The following is a 14,450-nucleotide window of genomic DNA, read 5'->3' as shown; positions in this document are numbered from 1 at the left end:
TATGGGAAAATATAAGAAAACTTACCATTTTAACTATTGTAAGTGTATAATTCAGTTACATCAACTACATTCACTATGTTGTGTAGCTGTCACTATTTACAGACCTTTTTCATCATCCCAAACAGAATCTTCGTACTCATTAAATAATAACCAAGTGTCATGATGTGTATAGTTTCCTTGTTATCTTTGTCACTCTTTTAGTGTCATAATATATTTATCCCTTTCCCCGCTATTTATACTAAGAACTTGTCATTGCTTTGGATAACAACTTTATTACTTGCATGTTAATTTTGAGATAATTTTATTCTAGACCTCACTCAAAGTCATATTTTTGATAGGGGAAAAGTCAGATTTGAGTTTTCTTTTCTCCCTTATGCCCCAAGAGGACCAGAAGTAGATGGGATGATTTTGAGCTGAGTTGGACAGAGATGGTATTTGTGGTCTTCCAGACAGATTCTGTTATCCTCAGGACAGCTGTAGCTTCTGGCACAAGAGGCATCTTGACTTTTGGAAACTAGGCATTGTTTTTTTCCTTCCTTTGGTAATCTTTTTACATTTTGCAAGCTACTTTGCCCTGTTGCCTTTAATATTGATTTGTTTACTCATCCACTCTTAGCCAAATAAAACTCTGTTCTCTTTTTCCAGAATTGATTGAAGTCCCTTGAACATCCTTCCCTTGCTCCAGAAGTTACACCATCGCAAATTTGTTATCATTCTCATGCGTTTTTTCTCCCAAGTTATCTTTTTGAATGCTTTTTGTAGTGAAATATGACACAAAAGTACATGAGATGCAAATATACAGTGTAATGAATGATAAAGTGAACACTCATGTCACCACCACCCAGGTCAAGAAATAGGACATCACCAGCACCCGAGAAGGCTGCCATTGTTTCCATTCCTTTTTATATATATTCCTCATCCTCCTTCTTAGAAATAACTACTATCCTGGCCTTTGTGGTAATCACTGTCTGGCTTTTATTGTATTATTATCTATATATGCATTTGTAAATAGTACTTTATTTTTACCTGTTTTTGAATGGAATCATACTGTACATATTTTCTATTTTGCTTTTGCATATTTCTATGTATTGTCTGTTGATCTAGTTCATTTTTATTGCTGTTATCTTGTACAGTATATTGAATGTAAAGATTATCTATTTTATTATTGTTGGACATTTGAGATGTTTGGACTACTATGAACAAAAATGTTGCTCTGACTATTCTTATACATTTCTTATGATGCAGCATCCACATTTTAGGCTGTGTACCGAGGAGCACAATTGCCAGGCCACAGGATTATATCTTCAACTTTAAAGCCATGTTGTTTTCCAAAATGGTTTATTAATTCTCATTCCCATTAATAATGGGTTAGTGAATGAGAGTTCTTCTTGCTCCACATCCTCATCAACACTTGATATCGTCAGTGTCTTCAATTTTTGACAGCTTGGGAGATATATAGTGCAGCCCAAAAACCCTGATTATTGGGTTTTGAGCATCTTTGCCTGTGCTTTTGGCCATTTAAATTTCTTCTGCAATTGCCTATTCAAGTCTTTAGTCCATTTTTCTATTGGATTATTTGTTCTTTTTAAAGAAATACTAATCTGTAGTTATTTATATATTATGGATCCTTTTTTGGTTATGTTTGGGTGAATATTTTTGCCCATTAATTTGGCTTTATTTTTGCTATCTCTGTGATCTTTTGATTAATAGAAATTTGTAACTTTGATGTAGTCAAATTTATCTAGTTTTTTCCTTATGGTTACTTTTTATGTCTTATTTCAGAAATCTCCTGCCCAGAGGTCATGAAAATGTTTTCTTAAACATTTTAAAAAAGCTTTATACTTTTGCCTTTCATGGATATGTCAGTCACCCACGTAATGTTGCTTCTAATGTATGAAATGAGGGCACTTCACCTCTATTTACCATTCCACATTGATTTTTACATGGCACTTTTTATCACAGTAATGGCTAAAATCTCTGCTTAAAGAAATTATGACATTGAAAGTAGAGAATTGCGAGCTCATGTTAAAATTATGAATGATTACAGGTAGTTATTTGTGTGGTTTACTAATGTCAGTTATTCTTATGTTTCCCTCAAAAACTTAAACAGTTCTTTAGTGCCCCCTGTGAATTTACTGTGGTACCTCCAGGGTACCCTCAGTACACAGCTAGGGAAGCATGATTCTAGTGGAAGAGAAGGATTCTGATTGGTTCCCCCTTGGCTCATGTGGTTGAGGGAATTGGAGAATAGGCTATGATTTGGTCAACCTGGGTTTCTGACCCACTCTTATGCTTAGAAGGGCATAATATTTTATTGTATGGCTATATCACTTTACCTGTTTCCAGTTTGTAAAAAATTATAAACAGTATAAATTAACATCTTGCATATCTGACTATATATCATAGATTCTATTGTCTCATGTAACACTTAAACTTGAAAAAAGTTTATTTATGGATTTAACGGCATGATATTTGTACCTTAAAAATTACCTGAGTAATTGAGGATCAAAGACCTAAACCTAAGAACTAAAAGTGTAAAACTCTTGGAAGAAAACATTGGGGAAAAGTTTCATGACATTGCAATCAATGATTTCTTGGATGTGACATTAAAAGCACAGGCAACACAAGAAAAATAGATAAATTGAATTTTATTAAAATTAAAACTTTTGTACATCAGAGTATACTATCAAAGAAAGTGTAAAGGCAACCCAAAGAATGGGAGAAAGTATTTGCAAATCATTTATCTGTTAAAGGATTAATATACAGGACATACAAAGATCCACAACTCAAAACCAAGAAACAACCCGATTAAAAAACAGGCAAAGGACCTGAATAGACATATCTTCAGAGAAGTTATACAAATAGCCAGTAAGCACATGAAGAGTTACTCATCATTACTAGTCATTAGGGAAATGCAAATCAAAACCACAAGGTATTCACACCTGTTAGGATGGCCAGTTACGAAAAAAGTGGAAAAGTGTTGATGAAGATAGGGAAAAATTAGAACCATGGTGCATTACTGGTTGGAATAGAAAATGGTGCAGCCGCAGTGTAAAACAATGTGGTGGTTCTTCAGAAAAATTAAACATAGAATCATCATATGACCCAGCAATTCCACGTCTAAGTATCTACCCAACAGAAGTGAAATCGGGGACTCTAATAGGTATTTGTACACCAGTGTTCATAGTAGCACTATTTACAATAGCCAAAGGTAGAAACAACCTAAATGTCTAATTAACGAATATATAAACAAAATGTATGTACATACAATGGAATATTAGCTTTAAAAAGGAAGTTTAGGATGATGTAAAAGTTCTGGAAATAGGATAGTGCTGGTGATTGCACAACAGTGTGAATGTTCTCTAGGCTATTGACTTGTACACTTAAAGTCGTTAAAATTGTAAATATTGTGTATATTTTATTATCATAGTAAAAAAAAACTGGAAAAAAAAGCCACTTTAAATATGTGCCATTTGTTATGCTTCAATTATACCTTAATAAAGTTTAAAAAATCTTGGTAATTGATCCAAAAAATAATTTGTGAAGACTTGAAAGATGATGAAGTAATAAGTCGAATACTTTTGAAAGACAGTTTGTCCTATAAAGCAGTATCTTATAATGCGGACCAGTCTGTGGAAGAGGCAAGCAGTGGATGTATTTTAACTTTAGGAAAGTTTTTAATTTTTTCTGGTGGCACTTTAATCCATAAGGGATGAAAATATGTCATTTAAGGCTAAATGGTGCAAAACAGATTAGAGGGTCATATTCAGTGTTACTGGTGGTTTGCTGTCAGGTGAGAGTGATAAATGCTTTTATAAAAGGGTTAGGATTGGACTCTCTATATAAATGTTCTTAACAGTGATATAGATGATGAAATGAGGTATGCTGTTTAAGTTTGTAGATGACTTGTCAGCCTTTTGAAGGATAGAATTAGAGTTCACAATTATCTTGACAAGCGAGAAGAGACTGTAAAGAATAAAGGTTTTCAGGAACAAGTGTCAAGTAGTTATATACTTGAGACAATGAATAATAAAACACTGATGAAAATCTCTAGTTTTGTGGGAGAATGAAAGTGAATAAAGCTTTTACTGTTTTTTGAAAAATAAAGTAGGATATGTAGTATATAAGAAATATATTCTCAATATTACAAGGATTCCTTACTTGGGTTCTCTTTATCAGCAGTATAGTTAGCATCACATTTTACTTATTAGCAAACTAATTGAGAGGCAGTGTGGCAGATGTTTATAATCTTAACTGGAGCCAGAGGTTTGAATTCTGGCTTCTGTACTTGGTTGGTATAACCTTGGGAAAGTTACTTCTCTATATATGTGTTTTCAACTGTAAATGAGAACAATGATGGTTGCTACCTTATAGAATTATTGTGTGGTTAATTGAATTTGTATGTATTAAGCTTTTAAAACAGTGCCTGGCATATAGGTAAGTGCTCAGTAATAGTTGACTTCTAATAAAACAAGTTTCTTAACAGCTAGTCACAGTTTGCTCATTAACATGAGGTTATACTTGTATTGACTGAGAGTATTTTATCTTTTTTTTGCTGTCACTTAAAAATTATTTTTTAAAAATAAATTGGCTTTTTTCTTTCTGCGTAGCATGCCATACTTTTTGATGCTGTAGAGTCAGCTCTTCATGAGGATGCAGTACCATTCAGGTTCCTTGCCAATTATCAGAAAGCATTAAATATATATGACAGAAATTATCTTGGCTTCATATTGGAAGAATAGTCTCACTCATTTGTGAACCTTTATAGACTACTTTATAGTCTCAGCTATTTGTGAACCTGTGTGCTCTTCCTGTGTGAATTCAAGAAAGATTGAGAAAAGGACAAAAGGAATCTAGTTTTGGAGGTAGAAGCAAAATTATTACACAAAGAATGGAACATATTTAGGATGGTTTAGGAATGGCTTGATTGTGAGGACTCATACACTTTTATATGATGGCCTCAAGGAGATCAAAGAGGAGGATTAAGACAACCTCCCTTTTCTTGCTGTTATATTTCATACCCTTGTTTTGAAGCAGTATTTTTATCTTTACAGAAAACACCCTCATTTTATTCAAAAGCAGCATTGTAAACAGCAATTTACGACTGATATTACAGCTGTTACCAACTTCCTGTTTACTTCAAGAAAATTTTACATGTTGGTGAAATGACAGTGTATTGTAATTAGGATCATATAGTATCTATTTTTAGCTTAATGCAGGAACATGAAAATAGGAAGTACTCTAATTTTCCTACGATTGTAGTGGGAATTATCACCTATAGTTATTTTTAATTACTTATGAGAAAAATTTTTATGCTCTATCCCAAAACTCTTAAGGAGAGAGAAATATTATTTCATCGATTGATCAAAACATTTTGAGTAGCTCCTGAGGGAACTTGCAGCTTGTGTGTGTTTGAGGGAGTCGAGGAGAAGGTAAGGGAGTTGAGGGAGGGAGAGAGGTAGACTTTGATAATAAAGAATAAATGCTAAATCGTGTGTACTTACAAAAATGCAGTGAAAGTTTAGTGGCTTGGAATACTAGAAGAGCTCTGGGGATCTGGTTGGTGGAGAAAAGGCCATTCTAGGTATAGGAAATAACATAAACAATGGCAAGGAATTTAGAATGAACACACAATGTCCTAGAGAGGAAGAGTAAGATCTTCATTTGGAGGAGACCTTGTCGTTGAGAGGGAAGGTCTTTGTTTTAGGGAGACCTTGTTATTGAGAGGGACAAGTACTTGACAAGTACTGTGATAGTGCCCTGAGAGTTAGTTAACTGAGAATGTGTAATGTATGAGAGTGATGGTTAATGTTGCTTGGCTCACTCAATTCAGTGATTTCTTCTTAGTTGGCCTCAAATTCCTATGACTAAAATTTTTGCTTCAGCAAAACCACATAGTTTTTACTTTGGACTTTGAAAGTTTATAATGAGTAATGGAAATTACAAATTTTTCAATCCTAAGTATTTATTTGATACCAAGAAAAGCAGGTAGAGATGTTGAATTTATGTTAAGAACTAGGATATAGAAGTTTTAAATGGACATGAGTGTACTTGAAACATTTATTCAATAGGTAGGTAATAGAAGGCCCTGGTTAATTTCTCATATTTATCTAAATTAGGTTTACTTTTTAATCTAAAAAGTAGTTATTGAACATGTTCCTAATCGTAATCAGAATTAGTATTTATTAAACATTAAAGACACTAGTTTAATGACTTTCTGTTCTAATATTATCTCCATTTTACAGATGAGGAAACTGAGTGAACTTTCCAAAGTGATAACAAGTAAGTTTGGAGCCAGAATTCACATCCCAGTCTTATTCAGAATCTGTGCTTTTATCTAATAAGTTCTGTTGTAATGCCTCTCATTAACAGATATTGTAGGGCCCTTGGATTCAAATATTGAGTAGGAAAATGACCTGTCAAGGAAATCATAATCTGTCTAGTAGGACAGATAAAAATATAAATAATTATAATGACATAGTAGGTGTTATAAAATAGAGTTATATTGAAAGTGCACAGTGAACTCCGCCCAGAAGCTTTCACAATGGAAATGGTTTTCAAGCCCAAAATGGAAGTATATATAGGATTTAGCCAAATGGATAAAATGGTATGAGTAAATCATGGATGAAAAATTTAAAAGCAACCCTAAGTTGTTTATTCTGTATATGAATGTCATAGGGCATATTTTTTTTCTTTGAGCAGGGTGAAACATATTGATGGGATAGAATATGCCAAGTGATGTTGAAAGAATTCATTGACTAGAATCAATTCATGATGTAAGTTCAGTTGTCACTGTGGTTATTTTGTTTCTTAGGTAATTGAAGTCTAAATAAATTTAATTCAACAAATATTTGAGAACCAGTTTTCGAGACCAAATGATGGTGACACTCACTGGTGGTGGTGACACTCACTGGTGGTGGTGACACTGGTGGCAAAGATGGAAATTGAGCATTTCAAAGAAAGCATTGGGAATTAGTGTCAGATTTTATTAGTTAGAAAGGAGTTGAATGGTTTCTAGCCTTGAAGATGTAGGCAGACCAAGATTCCCAATGGAGTAGTATTAAGAAAGAAGATGGATTCTGTTTAGGATATGTAGAGTTGGAGGTGGTACATTGACAGAACAGAGGATATCCAGTACTCTGGTATTGTGCTGACAGTGGCAGTCAGGGTTGGGGAAGATGAGGGAGCTCCCTGCTGTTAGCAGAAACCTTGAAGAGAAGCTTATCATTTGTGTGGAGGACAGACTGGATACTATTGCTTGTGGCCCTGATCAAGCATGCTTATGAATAATTTCAGACTTATAATAGATTGGAAAAATAGGTCTTATGAAGAAAAATGAAAGAATAAAGCAGCCTGAGGAAAGAGTTATGTAACAGTTTCTATATATGAAGGATTTGTATTAGCACATACTTTAGTATCACCCAAACTTCTCATTAATATATTACCTACATGATTTTTTTTTTTCAGTATTATACTGAATGGAGAATGCATCTTAAAATCAATGGCATGTTATAGTTGAATTTGCGTTTTCTTAGTGGTGTGTAAATTTAATGGTGTCTTGAATTGAATGGCATTGAGTCAAAGGGCGGAATGTTTTTTTCCAGTGCTCATATATAGTTTTTGTTTTTTAAAGCTATTTGCCTGTATTCCATTTAAATCATCTCACCTATCACCAATGGTATGTATACCACACCATAGAAACACTGGTAATTGATGAAATAACTGTATGCTGTAGAAAATACAGTTTGGGTTACATGTTGAGGGTGTATAAATCAATAGAAAAGAAAAAGTATAAGCTCTTCCTGAGGTTTTTATATTTCTCCACATTTTGGCATATTTAAGAGTCCTAACTAAAAACAGGAGTACAGAATGTGTTGTCTAATCATAGGCCTGATGTTTACCAGAGAGCTTGAATATACACATTATTCCTTTTTCCTCTTTCAGACATTAGTGCCTTTGACAGACTATTTCCATGTTGGAAAATACAAGAAATATATGAGTGGCTCAGATTGACCTTGGAGGTGTGATATTATTCTCAATAGTTATGTTCACATGCTTACTGGAAACTTGGTAATTCCAGTTACTTGTTTGTGTGGATTTTTTTCATGCTGAATTGAATAGTACTTAAGTTTTTGATGTATAAAAATATACTTAGAATACTCCATAGTGTGTGTAGGTTTGTATTAGGCTGTGTTTGAGAAGTTTTTCTTGTTTTAGAGAATATTTTATCAAAATTTTAATGTGTTTAGTATGAATATAAGTAATTTAGACAGTGTGTTTTTTTAAAAAGCCTTCCCCTCCTTCTGGTTAATGGGTTAAGGAAAATTATAGCTTAAGAACTTTTAAAATTCAAGGTTTGGTTTTTGTCTTCAGTGTGAACCCATTACTACTAGTCTGAGTTTTTCTGACTTGTTAATTTAAGTGCATTTATTTAAAAACAAAAAAGGAAAAATAAGCTATTAAATTATTTCTTAACAACCCTGATTTAACAGTACTTTTACCTTCTTTTTCTTAAGTAAAGCATATTGATGAATTCTACTTTTTGCCTTTAGCTGAAAAGTTCTTCTCCTCCTGTATATGTTTAGTTGGCAGTCACGTGTCCCTCTGTTTACGAGAGATAAATGTTACTAGTTTAAAAGGGTGGGTCTTTTTCTGGGGATCTGTTGAATTGTATGATTTTAAAAGGATTCTTAAGAAGATCGTGTTCTGGTCAAGACAGTTTCTGGTCTTTTGGCTATTTAATAATTGAGGAGAACTGCTTCGAAAGAGCAGGTATTTGAGCTCACCATTTAAAACAGAGCCCACATTGTGTGGTTATTGGAGGTTATTTGGGTTTTTATTAGCTTATTTAAAAAAAAATATGACTAGCCCTCTACCTAATTGCCAGTATATAAATTTAAACTAGGCCAGTAGAAGAGTGGATTCTTTTCGTTGCACATAGCCTCTATTTGAATATTGTCTCTCTCCTCTGAATGTACCTCTTGACTAGCTGGAGTGGACAGTTTTTAATTATGATAACAGTAGTTAAAAAGTCAAATATGTTTCTTCATTATTAAGTTGTATGCTTAAAGGGTGAATTTGCATTTTCATTCAGCTTTCTGGAGAGGGGAACATTAGCATTACTTATATAATATTAATATACTAGTAAGAAATATGCAGGTTAGCTAGGTTTGGGATACTGATAGCTATTTTTTGAGTGTAGTTTACTTTCAGTTTTTTCCTAGAATTGCTGTTGAACATCTCCGAGTACCTAGGCAAAACCGGAAAACGTTATGCTCATTTATACATGGGCATACTCTCCCTTCCCTCCTTGCTTCCTCCTATGGGGTGCGGGTGTGGGGTGGGCGTGGGGGTGGGGGAAGCAAAGTTATTTCTTTCCTCTTCACCATAGGTTAACTGAGAGCAAGTAGCAGGACGTTATTAATACGTGTGCAGGAATTTGCCTTCTGTTAATTTCTCAAAGATAGACCTTGGAACTAGTTAAAGAAACAAAAGTCTGGAAGCATTTTCCTGACACTAGAGTTAGTCTTTCTGATCTTTCTTCAGCATTATAAATATTGAACTATCTCTGGCACTTTGATTAAATACTCTTACTTGGCTTTTAATTCAATTAATTTTTAGTGATTTGAATGCCTGGATTTTCTGTCATCTTAACAACTGAGACTTAAGTATTTCTTTTGTTTTCTGTTAAATTATAGGTTTTCTTTTTTCCTTAAGAGATAGGAAACATTTCTTCATTTAAGATGATGAACCTAAATACTGTCTTACAAAATTAGATTTAAAATTCTTAATTTCAGTAGTAAAATGATACCTTGTGATTTTTCATGGAAGTCTTGGGGTCAGAAAATAAAATTACAAGTTATTTGTAGAAATTCCTTACAATCCTATTAATGATTTAATATACCTGAGTTAGTAGTATGAAGTGAATGTGTTCTGTATAGGAAACTATATTCTGATTATAAAGAGCAAGTCAGAACATAAAGTTTTTACATTTGTTCCCTTAAAATTATTTAATATTTACCCTTTTTAGTAGATTTTATGTGATCTTTGGTTTTACTCTTTTCTGGTTACCATCAAAAATGTCTTCACCAAGACATCATGTATGATTTATGCTTCACCCACTTCCTATCCATTGTATAAAGATTAAGTTTAAAAGGAGAAATCCTTGTAAGAAATTAAGTGATTTTAAAAGGTACACATTAAATTTGCTGAAGTTGCTTTGATCACAGTTAATCTTTTCTGAGAACATGATTAGGGCTTCCTTTTGCTTACTTGAGATGTGAAGTGCAACCAATTCTTAATATCTAAAAATGCTAGAGCACAATTACAGTGTTTTGCTTTTGACTTCTCACAGTTTGGGGCCCATATTTAGAAAAACAGCTGTCAGTAATCAACTACTTAAATGAAGACAAATGATCTTAAGTATTGATCACTAACTGACTATTTGAAATTCTATTGCAGAGCCTCCTTTGAGAATGTATTCAGAACTTCTCTCACATTAAAAAAAATCTCTTCCTCCCTCCCTGCTACCCTTCCCCACGCACACAGAATGACCCACACTCTGTACCACTAATGTAGTTACAGACTTATACAAGATTGATCTTTGGCCATTAATTGAAATAGAGCTTTTACTTATTATAGCGAACATTATCATAAGTGTTACTGGTTCAAGAGACTTATTACCAGCAAAAGACATTTTGATACAGAAATGTGATTATAAAATGGAGTTCAACTGATGGTTTTTAACAACTTACTGGATTTTGTTTTCTAGCAGAAGATGGTTGATTTTTGCTTAGGAAATGATAATATTTTAGCTGTTTATCTGTGCCCTGCAGCTGGTAGAGGAATACATCTGGATCTCTGAAAACTCACAGACTTTATTTGGTGTTTCCAAAAGAGGTAGGAAAGACATGTAGATTTTTTTTTTAATCAACTTGTTTTGAGATCTTACTGAGTCAGTTCACTGCCTTGATTTTATGTTTACTGTTCTTTTTATCTTTTTCAAAGCATGGTCCTAATAAGTAGGGGGAAAAAGTCGCATGAAGGGCGCATTCAGCCCTCTGAGAATATTAGAGTTGACACTAGAATTGCAGCTCCGTAAGAGTAGGCACTTTGTTTTGTTCACTGCTGCATCCCCAGTGCCTAGAATAGCGCTTGTCACTCCAAAATATTTGTCAAATAAATGAGTCTCCTCCACAATGAACTTATCTTGATGGATGAATGCAGCCATGCTTTTTGAATTCTCTCTGTTTCTATTTTGATTTATAGTTGACTTCAACAGCAAAGGTTTTAGAAAACCTGAGGTTTGGGCTCTTGTTCAGGGCATAAGACCAAGCCATAGTAGTTTTATTCAGCTGATAAACGCTTGGGTTTTGGTTAACGCTAGTGATTAAATCATCTTCCCGCCATGGAATTAATCCTATCCAACATGCCACAGAACCCTGGTTTGGGAAAGTCATATCACCCCTCAGATACCTGAAAAGTTACTATGCATATATGAGAAAACACTAAGAAGCTGAAAAACTCACCCAAAGTAGTGACAGTTGTAAAGCTACTTCTTAAAATTTAACACCTGAATTATTTTATATTACCTCAACACTCAAGTTTGCTGTCAATGTTTCTTAATATGTAGTACATGCGTAAGAAAAGCCATTTCTTTTGTATACAGTGAAAATAAAATATTCTTTTATTTAGTGTTGCTTAAAGTTTTGAACTCTTAATTATTTTGCATTTGAAAGTGAGACAAGACTATGTAAAAAATATTCCATTGTTCTTTTGAAGTTAAAATGTACCCTAGCCAAAAAAGTGCTACTTTAGCCGTCCCCCCCTCCCCCATACACACCATTTTAGGAGGCCTGGCTTGAGTCTCTTAGTTTTTCCTTGTGAATTTGTTCAATCTGATTAGTTTTTGTAGTTTGAGTTCTTTTATTATAGAAATGGTCCAGATTGGCATGCCTCTTTGTTGAAGCTGATGTGGTAGGTGGCGTACAGATGATCACAAACTATGCCATGTAGGCGTCTGTTTCTTCTTGGCTTTCCCAAGGCCTCCATGCCCTTCCTCGTAGTCATTACCTCATTTTCGAGAAAGGGACTTGTTAAGTTCCCCTCTCTAATGCAGCTACACAGTGGTATCCTGTATTACAGTATTTAATATCAAGTGTACTGATTTTTTTACTCTCTTTAGGATTTTCTCTTAAAATAGATAAAATCCTATCCATAGTATATGTGATTGTAAAAATTTTACCTCTTACTTCAGGTAACTTCAGAAAGATTTATTTTTTGCCCTCCATGGAGATGGAACTTAAGGGTGACTATTGTTAACTACTGACCCACCCCACTGCCCTGGCTGTCCGTTAGTGCTTAATGTATTTAAGAGTCCCTTGTAATTAAATACTTTAAATTGCTTAGATTTAACATAACCACTTTACAGTCTGCCTCTTCAAATATATTAATGTTCAGGGTCACCCAAACATAACTGCTCTTACTTTCTGAGGAATACATGACTTGTATTATGGGATACTTGCTGGTGTCATGAGATGGTCGCTTGTGGCACCAGAGAGCTTCTTACAGACTCCCTTCTACATGGCCTTTACCTTGCAAATAGTCCTAACACATGAGCAGTTTAAAATTTTTGTTGGCAACGTTTCACAATGACATACTTGTTGTCTGCCAGCATTGAAGCAGACCTGCCTGAACCTTTTTTTTGAATATGCCTGTTGTTTGGTCTATCTCTTAGAGCTTTATTTTACACCTGTGGAAACTTCACACAAATACTTCTGTATGAATGAATTTGTCATATCTCTGACAGAATAAATTATCAAGTAATTTCTAAAAACATATCAGATGAATCTTATAGTAGATAGAGTGATTTTCTTGAATTAAGTCTAGCACCACCAGTTCATTTTTACCTTAGACCTGATTTGTTTCCTGAATAAAATCCCATTTTCCCCCTAATTACATGTTGGACATAAAACTACTTGGGACATACCTTTAAAGCCAGCATATCATAGCTGGCATTGCTTCTTTGGAAGCTGCACTTCATTTCTTAATGATACCATCCTTTTACTACTCACACAGGCCTTAAAATTTTGTAGTTATCTTTGACAACTTGTTCTGCTTTTTTTTTTTTTTTTGTCTATTACTAATCAGTTACCAAGTTCAGCCAGTTAATGATTTCACTTACTTTGGTGTCTTTCTCTGCATTTTCACTGCTGTTGAGATATTGGGCCCTTAGCAATTTATATCTGAACTGCTAATCTAGGAACATCCTAAGTGACTTTCCCTCTCCAGACAATCCTACTTGCTGCCTTCTACTGTTTAACACCACCACTTGCATATTATTATTCCCCTGTTCATAAAGCTTTTGGTTTCCCACCACTGAATGAAATCTAGACTTCTTAGCTTGGCATTCAAAGTCCACAGTGTGTCCTGCCTTTCTACTCTTTGAATACTCTCAATATTGTGACGTAGTCTTTATTTCTCAAAATGTTTTTTTTCTTCCCACCATGGTATTAATAGCCATCTTCTCTTGAATTACTCTCATTCCTTCATTCTCTTTTCTTAAATCCCGCCTAATCTGTAAGATCCACTTGAAATTTTCCATTGTCTGTGAAGCCTCCCTGGGCTGCCCTGCCTCTGAATTCTGAGCAACACATGTCATTGGACAGTTAACCTTGTAGTACTCTGATACTTTCTGAGTTACAATGAGCTATGTCACATCATTTTTTGTATGTGTAGTAGTCCCCTCTTACCCACAGTTTCAGTTATCTCTGATCTCAGTTACCCAGGGTCAGCCACAGTCTGAAAATATTAAATGGAAAATTCTAGAAATAAATTCATAAATTTTATATTGCATGCCAATCTGAGCATGATGAAATCTCAAGCTGTCTGCTCTGTCCTGTCCAGGATACGAATCATCTCTTTGTCCAGCGTATCCATCCTGTATATGTTACCTGCCCCTTAGTCACTTAGTAGCCACCTCGGTTATCAGATTGACTATTGTGGTATCACAGTGCTTGTGTTTAAGTAACGCTTATTTTACTTAATAATGGCACCAAAGCAAAAGAGTAATGGTGCTGGCAATTTGGATATGCCAAAGAGATGCCAAAGAGAAACTGGAGGGTACTTCTTTTAAGTGAAAAGGTGTGTATGTTTTGGGAAAAAAACAGTATTTATAGGGTTAGGTCTTATCCACACTTTTAAATCCTGTGGGGCTCTTGTATCCTCAGATAACAGGGACTACTGTAATTCTTTCTAAGTGGAATGTGCCTTAATATACTATTTTATGTGGGTGTTTTTTTTAACAGCTAAGGACAGAGATCCAGCATCTGTTCTTTAACATTTCTTTATTATTCTAAAGTAAAATTTATAGGTAATATAATGTACCTACAGACATAAGTTTTGAAAGCTGATAATAACCTCACTATACAGAGGAAAAATAAAAGGAAAGA

At 34.3% G+C, this 14,450-nt stretch overlaps 1 protein-coding gene across 15 annotated transcripts in view; it reads left to right on the top strand.

The window, feature by feature from the left end:
• The window catches only part of MTMR3 (myotubularin related protein 3), a 125,447-nt gene that overhangs the window by 38,872 nt on the left and 72,125 nt on the right, over nt 1-14,450 (top strand). The window contains exons 2-4 of one of the 15 annotated variants that reach the window (XM_023538454.1): nt 6,246-6,282; nt 6,703-6,776; nt 10,836-10,899. The exons of 11 other annotated variants lie outside the window; for them this stretch is intronic. The gene's annotated coding sequence lies outside the window, so the exon portion shown is untranslated. The remainder of the gene's footprint in view (nt 1-6,245; nt 6,283-6,702; nt 6,777-10,835; nt 10,900-14,450) is intronic. 3 more of the 15 variants (XM_023538455.1, XM_011373337.2, XM_011373338.2) reach the window with 3 other exon arrangements.

Source organism: Pteropus vampyrus, unplaced genomic scaffold, assembly GCF_000151845.1.
Source record: "Pteropus vampyrus isolate Shadow unplaced genomic scaffold, Pvam_2.0 Scaffold223, whole genome shotgun sequence".
In the NCBI taxonomy this organism is placed as follows: domain Eukaryota; kingdom Metazoa; phylum Chordata; class Mammalia; order Chiroptera; family Pteropodidae; genus Pteropus; species Pteropus vampyrus.
This window is presented reverse-complemented; position numbering and strand designations above follow the sequence as displayed.